Source organism: Anastrepha obliqua, chromosome 1 (genome assembly GCF_027943255.1).
Source record: "Anastrepha obliqua isolate idAnaObli1 chromosome 1, idAnaObli1_1.0, whole genome shotgun sequence".
In the NCBI taxonomy this organism is placed as follows: domain Eukaryota; kingdom Metazoa; phylum Arthropoda; class Insecta; order Diptera; family Tephritidae; genus Anastrepha; species Anastrepha obliqua.
This window is the reverse complement of record NC_072892.1, coordinates 181,942,613-181,967,961: the sequence shown is the minus strand read 5'-3', so window position 1 is coordinate 181,967,961 and position 25,349 is coordinate 181,942,613. Positions and strand designations below refer to the sequence as shown.

Here is a 25,349-nt window from a genome sequence, read left to right as displayed (position 1 = left end):
AAAAGCAAGAATCCATATTTACAATAGTTATTACACTTACATGCATGTAATTACATAGCAAAAGCATAACAAAAATATTGAAAAGATTTCTCATAAAACTAAGTAGGTTTCCATTTTAGTAGTTTCAATAAAATTTTAGCATAAAACAATCAGAGTTTTTTTATGAACTGGGCGTTTTCTGAGTTTAAGAAGCTACGAATGCAAATGAGCTTAAGAAAAACTGATATAATACATTTTGTTTTTACTGATTTTAAACAGATGTAAATATTTTTAAATAAATAAAACAAAAAAAAAATAATAATAATAATAATGAGAAAACTCGCTAGAAATACCGAGTGGCTCATCTAGCCCATGGGTCGGCAACCTGCGGCTCTTTGGTTGTGAAGGTGCGTCTATTTAGTTCCAAACGCAAATATTATTTATTTTATAAAAAATAAAATAAAATAAAATGTAAAAAAAGATTTAAATTTTTTACTTAAGTAATAATATATATGTATTACATAACTTATTGTAAAAAACTTTGTTTGTATATGAATAAATAGATTTGTTTTCTTATGAATAAATATATAACTTTTTTTTTTTTTAGACTTCCATTTATTTCATACAATCTGTCATAATAATAACAATAAGTACTATTTTTACCTACAATTTAAAGAAGAATAACTTAGAGTAAGAACTCCCAGGGGAATTCGTTAATTAATAATGAACATCACATAACATAAACATTATACAATTTTCTAACTTTCGCATTTACGTATATTACGTTTCAAATTTTTGCATTAAATCGTTAGGCTGACATTTTTTTTAATCTTGAGGAGTAGTTTATCTTGAAAAGGTTATTTGCTCGGTTATTCGGATGAGTGGCAAGTCGGTTGTTGTATCCCTGGCTGAAGTTGTTTATTTCTTCGAAAATTGTCGTAACTTTTAGGTCACGGTGCAATATCTCGTTTTGTGCAAACCATGGCGCGTTGGCACACATGCGGAGCACCTTTGACGGAAATCTTTGCATAATTTCTAAATTTGATTTTGCAGCTGAGTCTCATAATTGAACACCATACGTCCATATCGGTTTCAGAAAAGATTTGTAGATAAGCACCTTATTGTCTAATATAAGTGCTGAATTGTAGCCGATTAACCAGTGTACTGATCGCAATTTCAGTCCAAGTTGCTTTCGCTTTAAAATATATGCGATCGCCAAGGAAGATGCCGGTCTAATAGAATACCTAAATATTTGGCATTATCTATTTGAGGTATTGGAACGCTGAGCCGTTTTGAAGTGTGAATGTTATCTGCGCCGATTTGCTTTCGTTAGCTTTTATGCGCCATTTTTTCATCCAGTCGCTAACACTGTTAAGGTTTTCTTGTAGGTGATCAGAAGCAATTGAAGGAAGGGTACTCCAGACAATGACGACAGTATCATCTGCATAAGTGGCTGTATATGTGTTCTTTGATAGTGGCAGGTCTGCCGTGAACAAAGTGTACAAGACGGTGCCTAGAACACATCCTTGTGGTGCACCTGCTCTACTTGCGTGAAGGTTAGTGGTTTCATTGATTACTTTGAAAAGAAAATGTCTATTTTGCAAGTATGATTTTAAGAGCATATAGTAGTTGTGCGGTAAACCCTGCTTAAGCTTGTATGGCAGGCCTTCATGCCAGGCTTTATCGAAAGCTTGCGTTATATCTAAAAACGCCGCTGTACAGTATTGCTCTTTTCTGAAGTGCTTGTCTAGCGAAATCATACACACAATTAACTTTCTCTATGGTGGAGTGATACTTACGAAAACCAAATTGGTGGGCTGGAATAAGATTCCTTTGTGCAATTATTGGATTTATCCTTTTTAAAAGCAGTTTAGCAGAAGAGTTTAGAGGCAACAGGCAATAAACGTATTGGCCTGTAATTGGAGACCGCGTTCCTGGTCTTCCCTGGCTTTTATATAAGGATGATTTCAGCAACTTTCCACTGAGTTGGGAAATACTCTTGTCTGATCATCGCGTTAAATATAATGGTGAGGAATTTGTATCCACATAAGGGCAGTTCTTTTAAAACCTTACTAGTTATTAGATCGTAACCTGGCGTCTTTTTGGTTTTAAGAGTTTTGATTGCTGCGTATTTAGCTTCTTTCTAGGTAAATCGTACAGTTGGAAAGTCCATTTGAAACGGAGCTGAGAGAAATTCGTTAACTTCCATGAAAATCTCAACGGCCGTATCCAGATCAGAGTTGGATTTTAGTGGAATATTTAGGCACCAATTCTTTAAAGTATTCCCAATTTGTCATTTTATTGTGCAGCTTTGGTGGAGTTTCTTTTTTTGAAAACAAGAGTTTATTGTTAATAGCAAAGGCGAGTGGTCTGATGAGAGATCTAGACATATGTCTATGGAGACCTGATTTTTAGATACACCTTTGCATTTGCAAAACTCTATAAGATCCGGTGTTTTATTTGAGTCACTAGGCCAGTAAGTGGGTTGTCCTGCCGAGACGTGGAATAATTTATTGGCCTGTATTGCTCTGAGAACTTCGCGCCCTCTTGGAGTTACTAAGCGTGAGCCCAATTGCGGATGTTTCGCTACCTGCTATAAATCTAGGTCCGAACGATTATGCGATTACTATTTATTGATGACAAAAAAAATTGTATGTACTGTAAAACTTTGAAATTTTGTAATTTTTGACTCTTCCGACTCAAAAGGTTGCCGACACCTAACCCAGCCTATTGCATTTAATCTAATTCCAAAATAAATAAAAACTGCATGAATATTTTTATCCTTAACGTTGCCCAAATGGGGCCAAATCGCACTTTCAAGGCGCCTAACTACTTCAGTGTAGTATTCGATTACCATTTTTCGATACTTTCAAAACAAAAAGCTATCCATGCTGTAAATGTCTAAACGTAAACAAAATTTCCGTCTCATCAGTAACGCTTTTTTAGCTGTTAAAGAAAAAAAATCGCTACTTAAAATTCGAAAAATTAGTTGAATGTATGCGTGTATGTAGGTATATCTTTCTGCTTGCTGCCATACTTTTTTGGTCCAAAAAAATTCAGAGAATTCATCTTCTACATTTCAAGAGACTGTGCGGTGGAAAAAATTGATTTTTATACAAAAACTTTTTATTACCACTCAAAACATAAGTAAACTTTACTAAATATATACATACGAGTATAATTAATTCATTGGTTTAGCGGCACTATTTATTATGCCAACACTCGCTCAGCCGGGCAGAAAACACAACTTGACTTGAGCAATTGCGTAGTCAAGTCGCTCTTTTATTCAATGCACTAATTAACAGCACACAGCTACGCAGTCAGCTGGCTTTCTGCCTTCGGTACTTAAACGTGGCGCTGAGCTGGCGCTAAGCAAGCGGTTGGCGGCTGGCTTGAGTACGAACGTTAGGCACTCGTGAGAAAAATAGGCAGGCAAAAGTTTGCAGCAATCAACAAATAAAAACAGATTAATATTCAAAATCAAGCGATAATATATTCAATTGCTTAAGCTTAACAAAAACTAATGGAAAAATCTGAATATTCACATAATACTACGGTGTGTTGTTTCCCTTAGTTTCTCACTCTGGCTTGGGTGCTAACAACAACTTCGGAGAACACGACACTCGTAGTGTTCGAGAGAAAGATTCTTTGCATTCGCATGTTGGCGACAGAGAATGCCGTGGATGGGGAAACGGAGCGCTGAATAAATTTTATGTAGTCGTCGATATAGGTGAACTTTTATAAAGGGCATTTCTATAGAAGCGCCTAGATGTTGTTTTTAAACATGTAAAATATAGATTTTCTAAGGTTTCACTATTTTTATTAAAAATACTGCTCTTAACAATTATATGTGAAAAAATGGCATGTTTTATAAGTCCACCATTCGCACGTCTGTAGGTGAAATCCACCAAACAGTCGATTCATGAATGCCCAATTGTTGAGAACGTCGAGATATTGAAGTTGAAGGTTGTTCAGCAACACTGTTCGCTACAGCAGCAATATTCTCAACAGAACGTCCAGTTTTTAGTCTACCAATCCTTTTTCTATCCTCGACAGAACCAGTTGCTTTAAATTTTTTCACCAACCTTTGAATTGCCCGTACGAAGAGTTATTTCCAGCAAGAAATCACAAATTGTGCGCGATGTTGTTCTTAAAGATCGACCACTTTCATAATAAGTCTCAATAATTTTAACGAGTTGTTCTGCGGTGCACACAACTGCACATCTGCACATCTGTCTTGCACATCTTCCTACATACATGACAAATGTCAAGGATGACATAAAAAAGATATCGTCTAGGAATTATTCACTACTAACATCCAGGGGTCATTTTTGTAATACCCTTTAGCCATTTCTTCGCTACCTAGTAACAATTTCGTCGCTGCTTTGGTCAAAAGGTGACATATCAGGATCGAGTAAATAATAATTCGGGTTTATTTGTTCTTTCGTGTCAGCTCAAAAACAATATTTCAATAGCAGATAAATTCTTTTGATTTGTCACTTATCAGGCACGTGACATTGCTGCGTCGCATGTTTAGGCCACATTAATGGAATCAGTGAATTGAAAGAGAGAAAACAGCGAAAAGGCAGCTCTAAAAAATATATACTAAGCTTATCGACAACTGAAATAAATTCTAGCATGGAATAAATACTAATAATATTATAAACAACAACAATAGCGACAAACTTGACGGTAGAAAATTGATGCTGCCGCGGTCTTATCACTAATCTGGCGTTAGAGTGCCGCGTGATCGAGTTCGCTTTTTATGCCGCCGCCGATTGTTCGATATTCATACTTACATATATGAATTTTTCCATTCACATATACTTATACACATGAAGTTATGCCGTCTAGTTAAGTCAGTGTTCATTCAAGAAAATATTAACGCTTAGAAAAGAGTTAGGTTAGGTAAAGTTGACTGCCCCGACAAAAAGGAGGGAGACACAAGTAAACAGCTGATAATGAAACTACCCATTGCGATACAGTTTGGAAGCAAGAAAGGGAAGAAGGGAATAAAAGGATAATTAACACTAAAAAATATCGAAAATACATAAATACATATGGTATAAATTGAAGGATGTTCTGTATGCTGCTGCAGACATCCAAGCCTGATTGCTTCTAAAATTTAGTTACTTCATTGAAGTTTAGTTTGGCTAGTTCAAAGTATTCATATCGCTTTGGCTGACTTTTCATTTTCGAAATTCAAAACTTTGTTTTTTTTTCACATAATGAAAATATGAGACAACTGCAAAGTTATAGTAGATGACCGAAAACACGACGGGACTGCACGTTTTTAAGATTAGTTTATTTTATTTTTTTTCCTTTTTTTTTAAGTTTTCATTGCGATTAGTTATAAAATATTTAAAACTAAGGAGCAATTTGTAACGAGTTTTGTCTAAAAGAAATTAGTATTGGGATGCTCCACTTAAATATTATGGAAATAAATAAACGAGTTTTTTGTTTTGTTTTAATTGAACAGGTCTTGTGGCTTTTTCTTAAACCTTCTTCTTCATTTATTTGTGTCAGCAACGTTGGGGTCTCTGTGTGTATGAATTTATTCAGTCTCTCTTTATGAGAATTGTGTCTAGAACTGAATCAAGAGCGAGCTCACGTTCAAGATCGGAGCTACGTACATACCAAGGAGATAACGGCACATTTTAACACTTTATTCTGAAACCTTTGGTTTAGTTGGACATTGCTTTGGCTGGAACAACCCCATATCTAACCGCCGTAAGTAATTTTTTTCGAGGGCATGGATGATTAAAGAAATTTATTCATTCACTTTTACTAATGGCATTCTGAACTAATTTCAGCGGCTCTTTCCTTTCTCCTTTTTTTCCTATTTTCATCGAAAAAATTACGATTTTAAGAAGATGAAAAAGGGATTATTTCCGCACCTATCGAGGAACACAATTTTACCAGCAAATATTTATATTAATATATTTGATTTTATCTTGCTTTAAACAATTCTACGAGGGGTGCCTTTTATATGTCGGGATTAGAGAACAAAAGCAAATTTTAGTCATCGAAAATCACTTTATTGTTTTTCAAAATATTCTCCATGAAGATCTATACACTTTTGTATGCGTTTGAACCAATTGTCGAAGCACTTTTGCCACTCTGAATGAGGTACCTCCAAAACATGCATTCTGAATGCCGCAACCGCTTCTTCAGGTGTCGAAAAACGTTGACATCTCAGTTTGTTTTTTACGTACGGGAATAAAAAGAAGTCATTCGGTGCCAAGTCAGGACTATACGGCGAATGACCCATTAATTCGATGTTTTGGGTGCTCAAAAATGCAGTTGTTTGAGCCGATGTGTGAGAGCTCGCATTGTCCTGGTGAAGAGTGATCCGTCTTTGGCGATTGGTTTTCCTAATTTCTTGGAAGACAACTGGCAAACAAATGGTTGTGTACCACTCAGAATTTACTGTTCTGCGTTGTTCTAGTGGTACGGTTGCGACATGTCCAGTTTTTCCGAAAAAACAGGCGACCATTTGCTTGGAAGTGCTTCGTGCGCGAACAACTTTTATTGGATTTGGCTCATCTTGAAACACCCATACAGTCGACTGCTGTTTACTTTCGGGCTCATACGCGTGAATCCATGATTCATCACCTATCACGATGTCATAGACGTGTTTCGAAGCCCCGCGATCGTATTTTTTGAGCATTTCCTTCGACCAATCGACTCGGGTCTTTTTTTGAGCGATTGACAAATTGTGTGGGATCCAACGCGAACAAATTTTTTTCACAGTCAAATGTTTATGCAATATTGAATGTATGCTGGTCCCACTAATGCCTAAGATTGTCTCAATCTCACGATAGGTCACATGACGATCTTGCAATATCAGTTCGCGCACAGCATCAATGGTTTTCGGAACAACAACTGATTTTGGACGACCTTCACGAAATTCGTCTTGGAGTGAACTACGACCACGATTGAATTCACCATACCATCGATAAACACTGGTCCTTGATGGAGCTTCATCGCCAAAAAATGAATTAAGTTCATCCATGCAATGTTGCTGAGTTAATCCACGTCGAAAGTTGTAAAAAATAATCGCACGAAAATGTTCACGATTTAATTCCATTTTTGGACCGAGATGAATCTTTAAGTTACTGTAAACAACACAAATAGCGCTGGTATTTCAAAACGTTCTGAGTACGTAGAAGCCAAAAAATGTCCAACTTTGCGATACAGCTGTCAGTTGCCAGATTGCAACACCAGGGTTGCCAAATCCCGACATATAAAAGGCACCCCTCGTATGTATTATGAATTCGGAAATAGAGGCCCAAACACCAAAACTTCGGCTGGACCCCAGTATATGGCTGCCACTCCGGAGGCAATGGCAATACTTGGAATGTATTTGACTATTAAACCGATTTACTCTCCGTAAGTGTGACGAAACTTTCATTTCTTTGAACCACATGGAATTCATATCAGCCATTATAGGCGAAGAAACTGAGTATAATTCGATTTGGCATTGCTTAATAGGCCTGGATTTTTTATTAAAATCTGAAGCTATTACCTTCGTTGGATATCAGAATATGCTCTTCATTTATTTTTACTAGAAATGCTATTCCTCAACACTTTACGGCTTCACATAGTAATCGCGCTTGGAAGATATTTTAGTGGTTTACCACGCAGATGATGGAGCGATATCGGCCTTCTTGGTCCAGACTCCCACACTTGCTTCGGCACCACATGCTATCTTGGACCCGACAATGCGGTGAGAGATGACTTTTATATTGGATATTTTACTTTTCTTCCCCGCTCTTTAGCTTTTAGGGATGTGAAATATACGTGAAAATTCTTAACAGAGTTAAGATGGGCTTCTTTATTGCATAGTGATATTTTTACGTCTGAAGATCTCGAAAGTCAGCAGATCTTAAATTTAAATTTTAAATAATATTTAGTATATTTCTATTGCTTCGAAGTTTTTTCTTGGCAGCATTGAAAATAGCCTGTCTCTTGGCTTGCTGCTATTTCACATATAGATGAATGTTCAGTTTTTATGTTGCCTCCGAACAGCAAATACGTTCTTTACGTGGATCTTTCTCTTTTTGGTTTGGAAATAATCTTTTCTACCTCTTGGCTGCCCACTATACTATACACACATAAATATGTAAAAAATATTATATCAGTTTTCGCTGTCAGTACTGGGCTCACATGACCTCGCTACTGAATGGATTATAAATGAAGGCTGATTTGCTGGATGACGCTTCAGTGGAAATATTTAGAAAAAACGTATTAATGGTGCGATTTGGCAGCAGATTTAGGCAGCTCTATTTCAGCGCTGCCAAGATATGTTTATTTATATCAGTTGCTCCATCTATTCGCCACGTGCTAACGCTTGGCGAAGAGAAGAGGCCTGTAATCTTTAAATTTCCACTATTGATGGAGAAATAACAAACATTACTTTAATATTTTGTAAGTTCAAGATTTTTGCTTTCAAATTGCTTTTAATATTTTGCGTTTGAAACATTTTGTTGGTTTTGTAAAACGAGTAGACGGAATCGCGGGTTTCGCAGATGCTTCTGCTGTTATTTACTTCTACTAGTCTAAGAGTACAAATACTAGAGAGCCTCTACTTTTTGTTTATTTTTTTTTATTTATTTATTGAACATAAAATTATGAATAATTATATCACATTACCAAAGGCACTACTAGCTAAAGTAGGCTACATACGACGAACATTGATTTTCGGCGACCGGCTCGCGCACATGTTTGTCGTTTGTGGTGTGATGCGCGAGCCTTATATTGAAAACAAAAACAACTACATGTCGCATTTTGCGTTGATGCTTGAAAAGTGCACATCGGCGGAAAAATACGAGTTTGAGCCAAAAATTAATAGTGCAGTTATGTAAAGGAGTGCCTAAAAAACGAGCTAGAATTATGACAAATATAAAAAAGTATGAGAAAACAGAGCGTGGGAGGATTTAGTGCAGAAACAATTTCTGAACATGAGCTGGGGGGAATTATTATTGAAGAATTTTAAGTCCTCGCCGCCTTGATAACAAATACAACAAAAGCAGGCGTTACCAATTCGAGAATGTAGATGTACATATGTAAGTCTGAACGTCCATATGCAAAATATTATTATAATTTCTAGGATTCGACAATACAAGACGATGTAATAGATATTTCTCCTTCTTTTATTAGCCAATCATGTACCCATATTTTTCTGAGTTCGGTCTCTTTCCTTTTTTATTTTTAAACAGGCATAAATAACAAACATTGCAACCGCATCATCCGGTTATGGCTATCCATCTGTACGCTATCAGACAAAATCACATATGAGCCGCTCGCCGTATGTGACAAAGTAAAACGAACACGTTCGTCGTCTATAACCTACTCAAGACTATCGCCCATACAATTGCTTACATATCCATACTCCTGCCAAAAAAAAAAAAAACTACGAGCTAACTACTTCAACTTCTGACGAAAAGAATAGTCAAGGTATTACAAGCTTACACGGTATTTCTGCAAAAGTCTTCTCTAAAACTGGCCAATCTGACACGTAAGGGAACGTTTTATAATCCGATCTTGAATCCGTTGAATTTCAAAAGAAAAAAACCAATGAGATATCATACGTTTTGCTATTCTGCAGGCACAGATGAAAAGTGAGCAAAAGTATGAAAAAATCGATCACTTCTGGTTTCCATAGCTCACAAACAGCGACCAAGAAATTATGTGAACGATGCAGTGTCCAGCATGCTTCGGCTGCATTCTTCTCGAAGACGTTTAAAACGCATGACGGGCCAGACGATTATATTGTAAAATGCGTTTAAAAAAAATTAAATTATCAAAAGAAAATTGTTTGTTAGTATCTTTTTATGTACAATTGTCCCACGCTTCCAATAAATGTATAAGAATCGTTAATAAAGAATAATTCTGTCTCCCGAAGTGCTTATATATCTGCAACGTATAGTATGTAAACAAAGTTTTGGCTGAACCAAAATTGCGGCAAAATCAGTTTCTTCTACTTTTCCTTATCCTAACGATACTCATTAAAAAATTATGGATATTCATAACAGATGAGTCATGATGAAAGACATACAGAAAGTACAAGTGCTTGTCATTAAGTGCCTTCGCCAAATCATGAAAATCTTTTGGCCCAATAAAATAACAAAAAACAGCCTGTGGCATTTGACACTACAGCAACCGACCAATACAGAAATTATAAAACGTAAGTGGAATTGGATCGGCCATACGCTACGCAAGCCACCCGACGAAATCGCTAGCCGAGCCATTACATGAAACCCATAAGGCAGCAGACGTAGAGGAAAACCAGCTTTTACCTAGAGAAGGCTGCTGGAAATCGAAATGGAGAGTCTTCAGCCAAGTTGGAACGAGATGCAAACGCATGCAGGCGACAGAACAGCTTTGAAAAATTTTGTTACGGCCCCTTGCTCCTTAACGGAACGATAGGAACTTGTATAAGTATTTATAACAGATGTGAAATTACCAATAACAAAAAAAGACACTCGCTTAATTTGAGAAATTATCGTCAAAAAAGTTATGTTTAAGAAAGTAAGTCACTTTTTTAAATTAAAGGCTGATTTCGGGAAGTACTTTACGTGACTTTACAATTAAACAAATGAATAAATAATTGGCGCATACACTTCTGTAAGGAGTTTGTGCTGTGCGTGTTGATGTTCTTTCACAAATCGAGTGACCTACAGTTTTAAGCCGGCTCCGAACGGCACATGGTTTTTATGAGGAGCGGCCGCCGCAGCCGAATGGATTGGTGAGTGAGTATCATTCGGGGGTGCAGGCAATGGCAAACCTCCGAGTGTATTTCTGCCTTGAAAAATCTCCCTATAATTACTTTCTTTTTTAATCTGCAGTTTGAATGGCTTGCTAAAAGCACTTTTTTGCCAAGTCCGACAACTTTTAAATATTGTTTTATTTTCGAAACAAAGTTAAATTTGACTTGCAGTGCAAAAAACTGTTCTGTCCAAAGTATACTCGTAAGTATGAATGCAACTGAAAGGGCACAATTTTATTTATATTGGAAACGCTTTGTATGCAAACACATTTTATTATTAACCTTTAGTGGTATTTATGTTTTAGTGTCAAATTAACATCAGAGTAAGAAAAAAAATTGTAAAAAAATCCAGCGCAACAAAAACGAAAGGGAAGCTCGAGAGCAAGGTGTCTTAATCATTAATTGTAATTAAAATATTAATTAATCATACTAATTTCGAATGTGTGAAAAAAGCCGGCTATTTCAGCACTCACAGTTTGGGTTACACCTTGGATCAAAACAGAAGAAACGGAAGAATCGACAATCATGAACTTTGGAGGACGGTATTGCCATATCAAGGCTGCTCAAGCTGTGAACTTATATGAATGGCTATTATTCACATATTTGGATTGGTTCTGGTAGTTTTTTTCACACATTTTCCACTTCATACGAGTATATTAGAAAACAGTTAATTGCTATTACTTTTATTTCATACATACATACATAACTTGGATTATTCAATATTTAGCTCCAATGCACCAATATTTGTACTAATGTTTTGACATTTAAGTTTTATAACGGAAAAGTACTTTTTACACGCACACACATGCACATAATATTAAAAACAAGTTCACCACTTTTAAAGCAAGCTTTTCAATTATTTTCACACATTTTTGAGTTTTCCCAGCAATTTTGTAAGCTACATACATACATATGTACATATACAGTAGCTCGAAGTGTTACGATTGTAGCGCGTCTCGCAGCGTTTCACAAACTAACCGCACAATGTTGGCACAATTCGCGATTTGACCGAAGCGTGCAAACTACGCCGCGCTTCAAGCGTTGTGTCGAGATTTGGCTTGTACTTAGTGAAGTGAACAATAGCCAGCACCAATAGCACTGAATAACCAACTTGCGGCAGCGCCAAAGGTTCAAATTTGACTACATATGTAGCTGATCGTATCGTTTTAGCTGAGATCTGACCACAGCGGAGAGCGAATTGCTATCATTGGTACTTGATTGTTTGTCTACATACATATGTACATACAAACATACAAACATGCCTGTTGTTGCTGATGTTGTGCATGTCTTCTTGTAGTGCTCCCGCTGTGCATGTCGTTCGCCTGTTCATTTTTGAATTCCTCCTTCGGCTATGACGAGCTTTTATGGATGGATGTCCGCACAACGGGAAGGTTCGTCCGATCTTTTGGGTAGGTTATGCATGGCTTCGTTCGTTTATTTGAGTTTGTTTTCGCTGATGTTTGCTCATCTATTTTTCTTCTGCATACTCGTAGTTGTTTGCTTGCTTGTTGACTGCTGTTGGTACTTTGTTGCTATATATGTTTGTATGTATATATGTACATATATATGCTACAATATTTACATACATATGTTGCAATCCGTTTTTGCTCTCTGGTCTTTTCTCTCGCATTCGTTGATGATGATTATTTCTTTCGCTCATCGGGCGCCAACTCTCTAACTCACTCAATCGGAACTCATTGGTTATGTGTTTTGTATTGTTTTTATTTCGCTCGTTTGTAGTTTTTTTGCCGATCGTTCTTGCACTTGACCACTTTCTTGGCGAAGCGCGATGCCACTGCTGCCGCAGGCAGAGCTGCAATAATTTGAATGACTGAGACTACTGACCGGTAGGAATTTTTATGCGTATTGGAAAGCTTGGTAGTATTTTACCAAAATATGCGTTGATATGAGTATTGTTACCGTTTGGAAAATGTGGTCAATTATAACAAAACAAACAGATTTTTGCATAGTGTACATAAAATGTGGTTTATTCGCGGAATAAAATTATATTTTTATAATAAATTTACACAAATAACAAGCAATTTTTAGTTGATTAAAATAAAAAAAAATTGCTATCTTTCCTTCCATCCTTGTCAAGCTATTGAAACAAAAACTATGTTAGTTTCCTTTAGTGATTAAATTTCTATAAATACGAAAAAAAATTATGGAAAAAATTTCGTATGTAAAAATACTGAGTTATAATTTTGAAAACATCACTCAAGCCCATGATGGAAAGAATAATGAGATGGCGCCTATCGGGGTACCGTTACTTTGCTCTCAGCAAATTTGACAATGAGTGACGTCGTATTAGCACCAGTATGGCCAGATTATCATTTTCGTAACTTGGTTTGGCATTTTTTTTATAATTTAGTCCCGAAGTTTTAGTTCTTTCTTCATGACATTTTTCTGACCTGTTCTAATTAAAATATAATAGTGATAATTTTGGAAAATGTACATTTTCTAAAAAAAAAAATAGTTCAATAATTCCTTCAGTGTTATTTCGTTTTACTTTTTTTAACATCTGGTCGCATAACCCGCGATATCTGTTATTGTTGGTGTTCTTCTCCTTTCAGCAGTCAAATCTCTCTCTCGCTAGTGCAGTGTTGTCTAGCTTTGGATATAAAAATGCACTAAAATGCCCATTTAAAGAAAATAAAGTACCAAATTTTTATTGATTTACTTAAAGAACTTTGTATGTGCGAAAAATTGTGTTTAAACTGTGCGTTTTGCTAAGTAAATGTGTTATAGTGTTACAATTTAATTTAAGAGTTTTTTGTTAAGAGAGACTCGTTTGTTAAGAGAACGACTTTTTTGCTATATTTGAGGTTAGGTAACATGATCTGGTACTCTTTTTGTAAAAATGTCGCCATGGCTTCTTCAGTATTTTCTGGTATTCTGTTGCTTATTTTTACTATGAATACACCTCTTAATGCCCTATGTCCCACTAAGGATTGATGACCGGAAGAAATGAGTACACCTCTATGGTTTTAATTCGCATTCAATAAATTCAAACGCATTTTAAAATGTGTAAAAAGATTTTCAATGTTAAGAATAGTTGAGAGAAAAAGGTTTAATATTCTAACATAACCTTAAAAGGAGCAAAAAATTAAACTTTCAGTTTCAAAATATCAAATATTATAAGAACCAACAAATTTTCATTAACCCTAAAATCTTCTCAGAGTGAAACTTAAAAATTTTCGCATTTTGGGTATAAAAAAGCAGTAAATTTATTGCGAAGAGCAAATGGTTGGCAACACTGCATAACTCAGCTAATGCGACGTCACACACTCTCTGATGGGCGCAATCTTGTTTCTATCATTATTGAGTCAAACCGACTAGCCACGGTTGACATAATGCAATTGATTGTGGATATCGCGGTCCGCCTACCAGCTCTCGGGAGTTTGTCAGAGTCCGCTATTTAGCTGTCGGAAGCGTAGAATTTTACTTTACAAGACCCATCTACTTCATTATCGTTGCTCAATAAGGGCTTTGTAGGAGGGTTGCCTCTTATCTTTTGCGCTCAGTAACAAAAATACTGTAAAATATTAATGAAAATGGCTTTATCTTGTTTAAAATATTTTTCTTGGAAGTCAATACAATTCTGCTCTCGCCTGAATACATTTTGGAAACACTTTTACCACTCAGAAGTGGATATCTCCAACGCGAGCTGTTTAAAATATTATATGTAGTTTAATGCTAAAAATACCAAATTTTTCGAAAAAAGTATCGAAATATGCAAGGGCGAAAAATATAAAAAGCAGCCCTCGCATAAAAAAATATTCTAAGACGCTAAAAACCGACAGCAACTGTCAAGAAGGTCTTGGAAAATTGAGAAAGCGTGAGTATGGTTCCAGACTGGCCAGGCTGACGAGTTCCATAAATAATGCGAATGTATGACATTTCTATTAATTTGTTTAATAAAAATATCGAATTACACGCCCATCACACGTAGGATTGCAAAGGAGAAAAATATAAAATGCAACTTTTGCAGCAACATAAATTGCTGGCCGAATTAGGGTCTAAAACTATTTCTTGGGACTAGGGGATTTTCATAGCCAATTGACAACGTTTTTGCTTCTGCCAAATTAATTGAGAGCGGATTGGCGGTTTGCTGACGTGGCCTTCTTTTGTATTATCTCCACCGAGCAAAGTTGTCGCATCTATAGATCAGGAAAGACGATGAATCTTCAGATAACGACAGTTAGGCATATTTTTTGGAGTGTTGGCACCACTGACCCACTTCTTTATTTGTTGGTTGAAATTGAAGATATAGATTTGCGCTTTTTGTACTTTCAGTACGATGAACCCTTATACCCATCAAATATTTAGCATTTAAGGCACTAATAGACTCCAATATCTGATTTGTCTTCCGTATTCTTTGTAGGGTGTCATTAAAGATCCATGTAACCAAGTGATTCAGGAGCGCCTATACAGAGAACGCAGAAAACATCCATACCTTTCGATTCAAAAGCGACAGGTAGGCGCTGCGATACCACCTTATGAATGAAATCGTATTTGTCTAATAATGCAAAGTTTTTTTATTTCTATTTGTAATAAAAACAAACCATTATACACCATAAGTAACTTATTTTTGTCTATTTTTTTTAGTTTCTCTAAATCCACTTGCATTTTACCGTAATTGTACCGGAATCAGACAATTATAGCACTTTTCCCTTCCGGTTGTTGTTCCAGAGAAATTCAAGTAGTTTAATAAAATAGTTATGAAAAAAGTGTTCAAACAGTTCATTATGTAATTTGAGCAAGTTTTTTATTTAAAAAAACCTGCGCGTGGGAGACAATTAGGGAAATGAGCTGTAATTTTGTGGGCACCCAATCGTAACAAAGTTTTTTTCGTATAAAAATGTATACATATTTTTTTGCTGTATTTAATATCAGTTATTTTATGTAAACATAAGTACATACATATAAAATTACATAAATATATATACATATATATATATTTTTTTCCTACCTTAATCATACATCTGTCATACTGACATCAAGTACATTTTTAACAATTAGTTAGGAAAATTATTAAATATATTTCATCATGGCCAGTGCCAAGACGAATACAGGGATTACATTTTAGGACAGCAATTACATTTTACAGGGCTTGATTGAAAAGTAATGAGCCTTCCCGCGCGGAGCGTCTGTCAAGCGATCAACCGAATCGGCTGGTGGAAGAAAATGATCGTTGGACCTTCCCCTTCCACTAGAAACCGGTTCGCTGCTCGGTGCAGTCAACATCGCTCCGCGCGTGAAAGCTGTTTTAAAAGTGTGTTAGGATTTTGCAGTGGCAAAAATGCAGCGATCGTTGGAGCAACGTCAAAACCATGCTGATCATCTTTTTCGACTCTCGAGGCATCGTCCACAGGAGTTTGTACCTGCAGGAAGCACTGTAAACGCGGCATTTTACAAAGAAGTGCTCCTACGACTGAAAAACCGCGTCGCCCGGGTTCGGCCCGACCTCGTGAACAATTGGACCCTTTATCACGACAATGCGCCGGCGCACACCGCCTTCCTCTGAACCTCTGCATTGGCCAAGATGGGGGTTCCGGTGCTTCCCCACCCTCCCTACAGCCCAGACCTGTCCCCTCCGGACGTCTTCTTGTTCCCGCGCCCTGAAAAGAAAGCTGAAGGGGAGGCGTTTCGACTCCATCGAGGCGATCCAAAAAACTGTGACAGCCGAATTGAACGCGATTTCGGCGGATGAGTTTAAAAAATGTTTCCAGCCGTAAAAGGTCCGCTACCAGCGGTGTATTGACGCTCAAGGGTCCTATTTTCATGAATATTAGTTGTATAAGCCAAACGGTTTAATAAAACTGCTTAAAAAAAATAAGGCTCATTGCTTTTCAATCAAACCCTGTTTACAGAACAGTTATTTTAGCATACGAGAATTCATATTATATTTAATTTAATAGGTCCGTTGGTCGGTTTCTCTTCAGACGTCGTGAAGTTCTTCTTTCAAGTTTTGAGAGTGTATTGACTTCTTTGTTTTTGTGCTGGTTTATTTCATTAAAATATGTTGTTGATATCGCTTTTATTTCTTCGTTGATTAGGGGTATCTTGAACGTTGTATGGATGGCATCTTTTTTTATGTACCTGTCGAACATTGTTATTATACTTAAGATTTTTGATTGCTACTTTGTTTATGTGAGTTCTTTTTGCAGTTCCCCACATTTGAAGTCCGTACGTCAAGATTGGATTAATGACCGCCTTGTATACTAAAAGTTTGTTGGAAATACTGAGCTTAGAATTTCTACCTACTAGCCAATGCAATTCTCGAAATTTTTTCTTTATTTGTTTTATTTTCTTTTTGATGTGATCTTTCCAAGCTAATTTTGCGTCCAGATTGATTCCAAGATATTTTGCAGATGTTTCAATTAGTATATTTTTATCATTGGGTAGCTTAATAGGCATAGCAGCAACCGCTGTTCTTGTCGTAAATATTACTTGTACAGATTTGTCCCCATTCACTTTTAAACTCCATTTCTCAAACCCCTTCTTTACATTGTTGGTATACATCTGTAATTTTGTTGTTGCGGTAGAGAGGTTTTTGTCAGATGACAATAAAATTGTGTCGTCTGCAAATGTTGCTATAGTTGAATTAGCTTCGTCTGGGAGTGGTATGTCAGAGGTAAATAAGACATATAGCAGTGGTCCTAGAACGCTGCATTGAGGAAGTCCTGCCGTTATTGGATGAATATGTGAGTATTTGTCATTGAATTTAATGTAGAAGCACCGATCAGTAAGGTAGCTCTTGATACATACAACTAGTGCTACAGCAACTAGTGCGTTGTTTTCCATGTCTGAAATTTTTTTTTGTGTAACTCCATGTATTTGTTGGATAGTTGTGTTTTTTTTGGAAAACCGAATTGATGATCTGGAATGATGATTTTCGTGTCAAGTATTGGCGTAATTCTGTCATGTAAAAGTTTTTCTGCAGTTTTAGATATAGTCGGAAGTGGGCTTATAGGTCGATATGAAGTTAAAGCGGTTGGGTTTTTACCCGGTTTTGGTAGCGCAATGATTTCTGCGACTTTCCATACTTTTGGGAAGTATTACAAGCGAATCATTGCATTAAACACGTTTCTAAGGAATACCTATGTAAGCCTCAATTGGTAGCTCCGTAAGTGCTTTGCCTGTCAGCATATCATATCCGGGTGCTTTTTTATGTTTAATTTGAGTTTTGATGCATAATATCACTTCTTGAGTGCTTTTTTTCTTATTTTTGTGATGGTATCAGTAGTAACATTACTAATCGTGTCAATTTGTTTATGTTCATCGTTGGATAGGACATTTTCAAAATAATTTCCCAATGTCGCTGCTTTTTCATCATTTGTAAATATATGTTTATATAATATATATATGTATATATGTACATACATATACGAGGTAGCATTGACTCTGATATGTTTTTAGGTATTGTTATGCTTGTATCGCGCAGTCCTTAAGATGCGAATTTAAACTTCAACATTGTGTAAAATCGCGTAACATTCATTTAGAAATCAACTTCAACAGAGCTGTGCGTTCTGTTTGCGCACTCTGATGGTAGAGTGTGGGCCCCACATTGTGCTGTTACTCCCGTTTATGTTGATACCTGTATGCTACGGATTGTTTATTGCTGTAGCAAATTTGAGGCGCTATGCTTTTCAGATATTTTCTCATTATCCCTCGTCACGATTTTTATTTTATGCACTCCATGTGGAGTGCTTTTTACTTCCGTGTGGAGTGCTTTTTACTTCCCAATGTATTTAAGCACTGCTGATAATTTTAAATATACATTTTTTATGAAACGAAGGTCCAAATAACACATTTCCATATTCAGTTATATGTATATTTAAATATGTACGAGTACGTACTTAGCATGAATAGTTCCGCATTATTTCCTAAATGATTGCCGAGCAGCTCTAAGAGTTCGTTTATTGAAAATGAGTTTTACAGCAGGTTTTAGAGCAAAATATGTGAATGTCGAGAAGCTCAAGCCTCGAAGATGCTTTTCAGGGCTGAAGCTAATGGCGAGCAGTAGGCCCCGCGCCAAGGTGCTCCATTTATCAAATATTCGATCTCTTGTGTACAAGTTTGGTACTCGAGATATATGTAAGTCAACTTGGCAATATCAAATGACCGCTTAAGACCTGAGATTTTAACCAAGAGCGACAGAATCAAAATTTGGCAGCTTTAAGGGGTAAGGGGTAGCCAGAGGTCCGAAAAAATGATGATTTTCAATAATTTTTTCTTGCTAGTATATTGCTTTATTTTACAAAAATAAAAACATAGCATTAATACATCATGTTTCGACTTGACCTAAGTAAAATTTCAAAAAAAGAAAATAAGAAGTCTACAGAAGTCCCTTGCGGTGATCATCACAAGACGTTGAAGACTCATCTAAAATCAATCGGACGAAAGAAATTAGTTTTATTAATAGGTAATCTTGTGTTTAATTACTCATAACTTAGTCAAAAATAAGCCGATTTGAATGATTCTGGGTTAAAAATAATTGTAATTACTAACACGAGCGACTTTATGCAGAAACAATTGCAAAAAAGTAGTTGAAAATTTTTTATTTTGCAAAAAACAAAAAGTGCAAAACAGGTTTTTTACTCAAAAATTCATTACTCAATAACAAGTCATTTTAGCTACTGGGCATTCAGCTTAATTGAAGTTTGAGGTGTCCTCTTGATTTGGAAAAAGTTATAAAAAAAAAATACACTTTTTGAAATATTGAATTTCGAAAAAATTTCAATTTTTTTTCTTTTTTGCTAAATAAAAAATTTTCAACTACTTTTTTGCAATTGTTTCTACATGAAGCCGCTCGTGTAAGTAATTACGATCATTTTGAACCCAAAACTATTAAAATCGGTTCATATTTGACTAAGTTATGGGCGTTTAAAAAAATTTTTTTCTTATATATACAATTAAAAAAAATCGAGTTTGAGCCGAACAACAAAATTGCCGATAACTCTTGAAAAAATTTTTTTTCGGGCGAACAAAAAAATACGTGTCTCATTATTTTGACCAGAGAGCAACATATTTAAGTTTCATCGAAATCGAAGAACATGACCCGAATAGCCCGGTTGAATTGAAATGGAAAGCATCTGTACTAAAATAGAAGCTTTGGTTGGACACTGATTGGAAGCCAATAAAGCAGTGTCGTCAGCTTATGTAGCAATTAATACGTTTATGGTTTCAGACATATACGATGTAAAAATTGTATATAGGACAGGGCCCAGGACACTTCCTTGCGGTACTACAGCTTTGATGTATGCTATATTAGAAGTATCATCATTTACCTTAACGTAAAATGATCTATCGGTAAGAGTTAGGTAAATCGGTGCGGGGAAAATATTTTCAATTTGTATAACAAACCATCATGCCAAATTTTATCAAATGCTTGTTGTATATCCAAAAAAATAGCTGAACAATATTGAGGAAAATGATCGTACAAATCGTGAAGTGTGCATCTGCAACTGGATGCTAAGCTCCTTTTTCCCAAACTTAGGTTCTTTTCCATATGTGCTGACGACCAGTAGAACGATTAATAGTATGAACCACAAAACCTGCAGTCCAGAACTCAGGTAACTTCAATAATATTTCTTCTTCCGTCGATTTATTTGAGCCTTTTTTTTTTTTTTGAATGCAGTCGCCGATTCAAAATGTTGTATTTGTTGCAGCCGTATCAACAAAATGGTAAAAAGTCGCATCATTCGGTTTCGAGTTTTAGCTTCATAAGACCAGCCATTAAGCCCACTTCTCTGATATTATTTCCTTTTATGAGTAGAAAATAGGTTTCAACAATTTACTTATCAGCTGTCATTGTCCTCTGGTAACGTGAAAAAATGACGTGAGACATGCACTACATTTTTAAATGGTCAATGATTTTGCGTTTACATAAATACACTTGTGCTCACATAATTGAGTCAATTTGTCTTTTTACCATTTTCGTAGTATTTGTCAAGCAAAATTGTCATCGTTAATTTTTTATAAAAAGGATTTATTTAATTTATTTATTTAATTCAATTAATAGTCTAAAAATAAAGTATTTCTTACAGACTATGAAAACAGATTAATACTAAATTAATTAATCAAAGTAAAACTAAACTTGTAATTAACTAGCTTCAATAGTAATGAGTAAAAGAAAAAGATAAAATTTCTTATAACTTACAAAGAGGATTAATTCATTTTAGTAAGTCAAGAAATACAAAGTTTCTTAATAACTACATAGAACTAAGAGTATTTATATAGAAGTAGTTGACAAAATTAAAGCTTATTAAACTAAATTAACAGAATATATTAGGTAATTATTTAGAATTCTTACAAAGGAAGAAATTTTTTAATTGGGTATTAAATACCTGTTTCGCTCTGGAAAAGTCTAGGTCCAAAAGGGAGGCGAGATAGTTAATGTCAGACAGCGTTCTAACAAGAGGTGCTTTGGAACTATATAATGTCCTATTGTATAACAAATACCTAAAATAAATGAAGATTCCAAACTTTACAAAAAATTTTCCACTCCTCAGTCAGCATTTTAGAAAACTTCTTGGTATGTAGGTTTATAGCCCGTTAAATTTCGGTATAACAAAGTAAAGGGTTTTCCAATAACAGGTGTTATCTATCGCTATCGAGAGATGATTAACGTTTTTTTATGGCCGGAATTGGATGGTATTGATCTGGAGAACGTTTATTTTCAACAAGATGGCGCTACGTGCCACACAAGCAACGAAACCATTGATCTTTTACGGGAAAAGAGGTGATCACAATTGGCCACCGAGATCTTGTGATTTAACACCTTCGGACTTTTTTCTTTGGGGCCACGGAAAGAGAAGGTCTCCGCCAACAGCCCAGGGTCGCTTCAAGACCTCAAAGATGGAATTCGTGAGTTTATCGAGTACATAGGGCAGCCCCTTTGCATTTCGGTTATGGAAAATTTCATGGAAATCATATTGTCTGTCCAAGCGTGGTTGTGGTGGTCATTTGCCTGATGCTATTTTCCACTGTTAACGGCATACCTTCCTCTTTATAATGAAATAAACATCCGATCATTTACATTAAAAAATAGCATTTTTCTTTGAATATCAAAATAACACCTCTGATTAAAAGACCCTTTATAACAAAGTACACGTTTGAAGTCGCTTGATTTTTAATCATTTTTCTTGCATGCGTTGTTGAGAATTTTCATCTATATAGAAAACTGCCGAATATAGGCTTCCGTATCTCTCCTGTGAGTGAAATAAATACCCAAATTGGTGCAATATCCAGTTACCTAGCAACTTTATCAGCTTTGTTGCCTTAGTTACTCAGCATTAGTTTGTTCCGTAATCGGGAAATTAACCAAAAAATATGGGTAGTAGCCGGAGTCCCGAACACCGCATTGTACCGAGTTTGTCCTGCATACCTCCATTGATTAACGTAAATGCGAATATATGAATATATAAGTCAATTTAGATATAATATTTGCAGAAGCAGGGAACTTTTCCTTATCAAATAACTCTTTTTTTGCTGGCTCTCGGGCTGGATTCTGTTAAATGCGTAATGTATGTATGTTTGTGTTTGACATACCCGGTGTCGCACGTAATACGGGAAACTTGTCGCACCACTTAATAAAACATTCAACTCACCAACGAATCAACGACGGAGACGTGCAGCTGCCACAACCATTTTGGTGCACTTTGAAAGGGTGCTTCATGCGCCCTGCCGTGGTGCAGTTAAATTTTCCACTCAATGTTTCTGTAAATGCACTAAATGGCAGCAGGCAGCAGGCGGCAGGTGGCAGGAATGCGCTGACGGTACTTGTTGGCTGCTGTAAGGTATTGCCGTAGCACGCACATTTAACCCCGGCACACTCCCACACACACACACAACTACATATGCACATACAAAGTCTCACCCTTGTAAATGCGATAAAAACCTCTCACCTCTTAGATGCTTTGTTGCGCTACTTGAACCGAATTGTTTTTACTTTTGTGCATAATTTGAAAAAGTGGTGGCGTAATTGCGATTTAATTACCGCAGCAAAGGTAAATCATCTCATTTAAGTCTCGTCAAGTATTTGTGTGGCTGCGTGTGTGTGAGTGTGGGTATTTGTGTGCGTTTATGCCAAGCGATTACCACAATTACACAATTTCGAGTAATGCACAAAAAATGAACAACTGCAACAACAAGAATAACAACAAAGTACAGATTAACACTCAACAGCTTACCACAGCCGCAGTAAGCAATGGAAAATGCAGTTTCATTCATACAATAAATTCGTTTTAGTTGGATTTTTTTTTATTTTTTATAGAATTTCCTCTGCGTTGCTCACTTCCGGCAATAATTTCCACAGCGAAGTGGCAAAAGTTTTGCATTAAATGCAAACATATTGTAAAACATTTCATAACATTGTGGGCCGTGCGGGTGCGTGGCAGCGAGAGGGCGTAGGTTCTTGTTGAGCTGATCTTAGCAGTGTTGATAGTGGCAGCTGCGGTTTGGCCAACAAACGGGATTGTGAAAGTATTCTGTTTATCCGTTTTGTTGTTGTTGCTGGCATTTACATTTGCTTATATGCAGTGGATGAGCGGATTGTCGGCAATGGCGGCAATAACTGTCGTGGTTTTGCCAGACTGCAATTTCTTCTCATACAACTATACAGTTACCGTTATCAACACCAGCATCATCCGAGAGTACTTTAAGCGCCGTTGGCTGTTTGCATGTAAGTATGTATGCATGTACATAGCCTGAATACATGCAGACATTTTTGATTTGGTCGATAGGAAATTTTGAAACGCAAACATAAATTTAAGTTTTAGAAAAAACTGCCTTCATTGCATTTTTGCAATCTCTCCAGCAGTGTTTTTACAGGCTTATAATTTCCTTTATTTAAAATACGTAAATGTAAATAAGGTTACTTAGAATACTATCCTTTATTTTTGTCTAAAACTATGCCACGAGTGTTTTGACGTCTATTTCATCTCGTGAGAAAACCCACTTGAAATAGGAATTTTTCGCTGGAGCCAATTTTACAACATCTAGCTTAGGGAGAATCGGTACTGTAGAATGTACTTCCAAAAAAATCTTTAACTGCAAAGCATTCCAAAAACGTTTTTTACATTTTCGATAATTGCAGGATATAGCCGTTGTACTTTGGCATTAGTAAGCATTTTTAAGGAGGGCCGCAGTGGACTTCTTTAATTTAGCTCAGCCACAAAAGTTCTAAATAACTGTACGCCAGAAAATACGCAACTAGAGTTTGAAAAATTGACCATGTATGTGAAGGAAGTAATGTTTATCTGCAGGTGATATACAGTATTGCATATTTTTAGGCTCACCATATTTTTTTTTTTTGAAAAATGGTAAGTATTCTATTTTAAATATTTGAAGTTCAAAATTTTTAGCAAGCAACTTTAATTCGCAATTAATATTTGTGATGCTTTACATGTTGGGTGTTCTTATAAGAGCTGGAGAATTTAAAATGGTAAAGAAAGCAGAAATATTGTCGGAATTATTTATTTTTATTATAATCTGGTAGATAATTTCATGGAATTTACTTTTTATTTCAATATCACATCCGACCGCGACTACGAGTTACGTGGTCCAAATTTGAATAATAAATCTAAATGAGCCCAATCAGGAAACTGCGACGCAAACGAATGCACGAGCTTTATTTTATAGGCACGTCAGCCAGAATTTTATGTCAGATTTTCCACATAGTCGAAGGATAATAAGTTGAGAACGACGACAAATCTAGAAATTACTTCGCTCTATGAAATTGAAATTTGAAATTTGAGTAGGTCGATCTAAGGAGCACCAGGAGATTTGGTGGCTCCTAAAACACTCAGGCTAAAAAGCGTATTGTATTTTGAGCTCTGGAAAGAGGGTAGATAGTCAAGGAGGGAAGGAGAAAAGTATCAGAGAAAGAAATAGGAAATAATAGAGACAGAGATAAAGGTAGTTAGTCCTGTGAGAATTTTCAAGATTCTCTGGCAAATCTGTAAATATCCTCCAGTTTTAGAGAACGAATATTACTAATTCTCAAGATATCGGAACCCAAAACTCGTAGCCTTGCTCTAGCAAAGGCAGAACGCGCACAGAGAGAGTGCTCAGTGCTATCCGCCTCCTCCAAGCTCGACAGGCACATTGGTTCCTCAATGAACACAATGGTGGTCATATGCTGACCCCATGGGTTGTGTCCTGTAATAATGCCAACCACCAACCGAACCTGTTTTCTTCCAAGTTTTCGAAGAAGGTTCGACAGTTTTCTGTTCGGGCTTGTTACAAAACACTTTCCAGTTCTGCAGCGTTCTAGACTGGACAATCGCTCTTTATGTGGATGCATGCATAATCGTTGATAAATTTTGTGAACAGATTTATTTATTTTTCCAATGTAAATTTTTATAATTTGGAAGCGCTATTCTGCTATTGAGCGATTCATGATCACTTGCCAAACATTAGGTTAGATTGAAAGGCTCAGAAACTCACCGGACACCGCTGCGTTCTGGAATATCTACACCGTTCCCATCTGGCTGACTGCCCTTTTTGCCCCAGTGGCTCGAATACAGTTGAGAGCGCAGAACATGTGGCCTTCCACTGCAAACGTTTCAGTGAAGAACGGGCAGTTTTGGAG

The 25,349-nt window shown here is 36.2% G+C and overlaps 1 protein-coding gene across 2 annotated transcripts in view; it reads right to left on the bottom strand.

Moving 5' to 3' along the window:
- LOC129242832 (sodium-coupled monocarboxylate transporter 1) overlaps window positions 1–11,896 on the bottom strand; it is a 191,984-nt gene extending 180,088 nt beyond the window's left edge. Inside the window, exon 1 of one of the 2 annotated variants that reach the window (XM_054879696.1) lies at window positions 11,449–11,896. The gene's annotated coding sequence lies outside the window, so the exon portion shown is untranslated. The remainder of the gene's footprint in view (window positions 1–11,448) is intronic. The other variant, XM_054879712.1, reaches the window with a different exon arrangement.
- Between the last annotated feature and the right edge of the window lie 13,453 nt (window positions 11,897–25,349).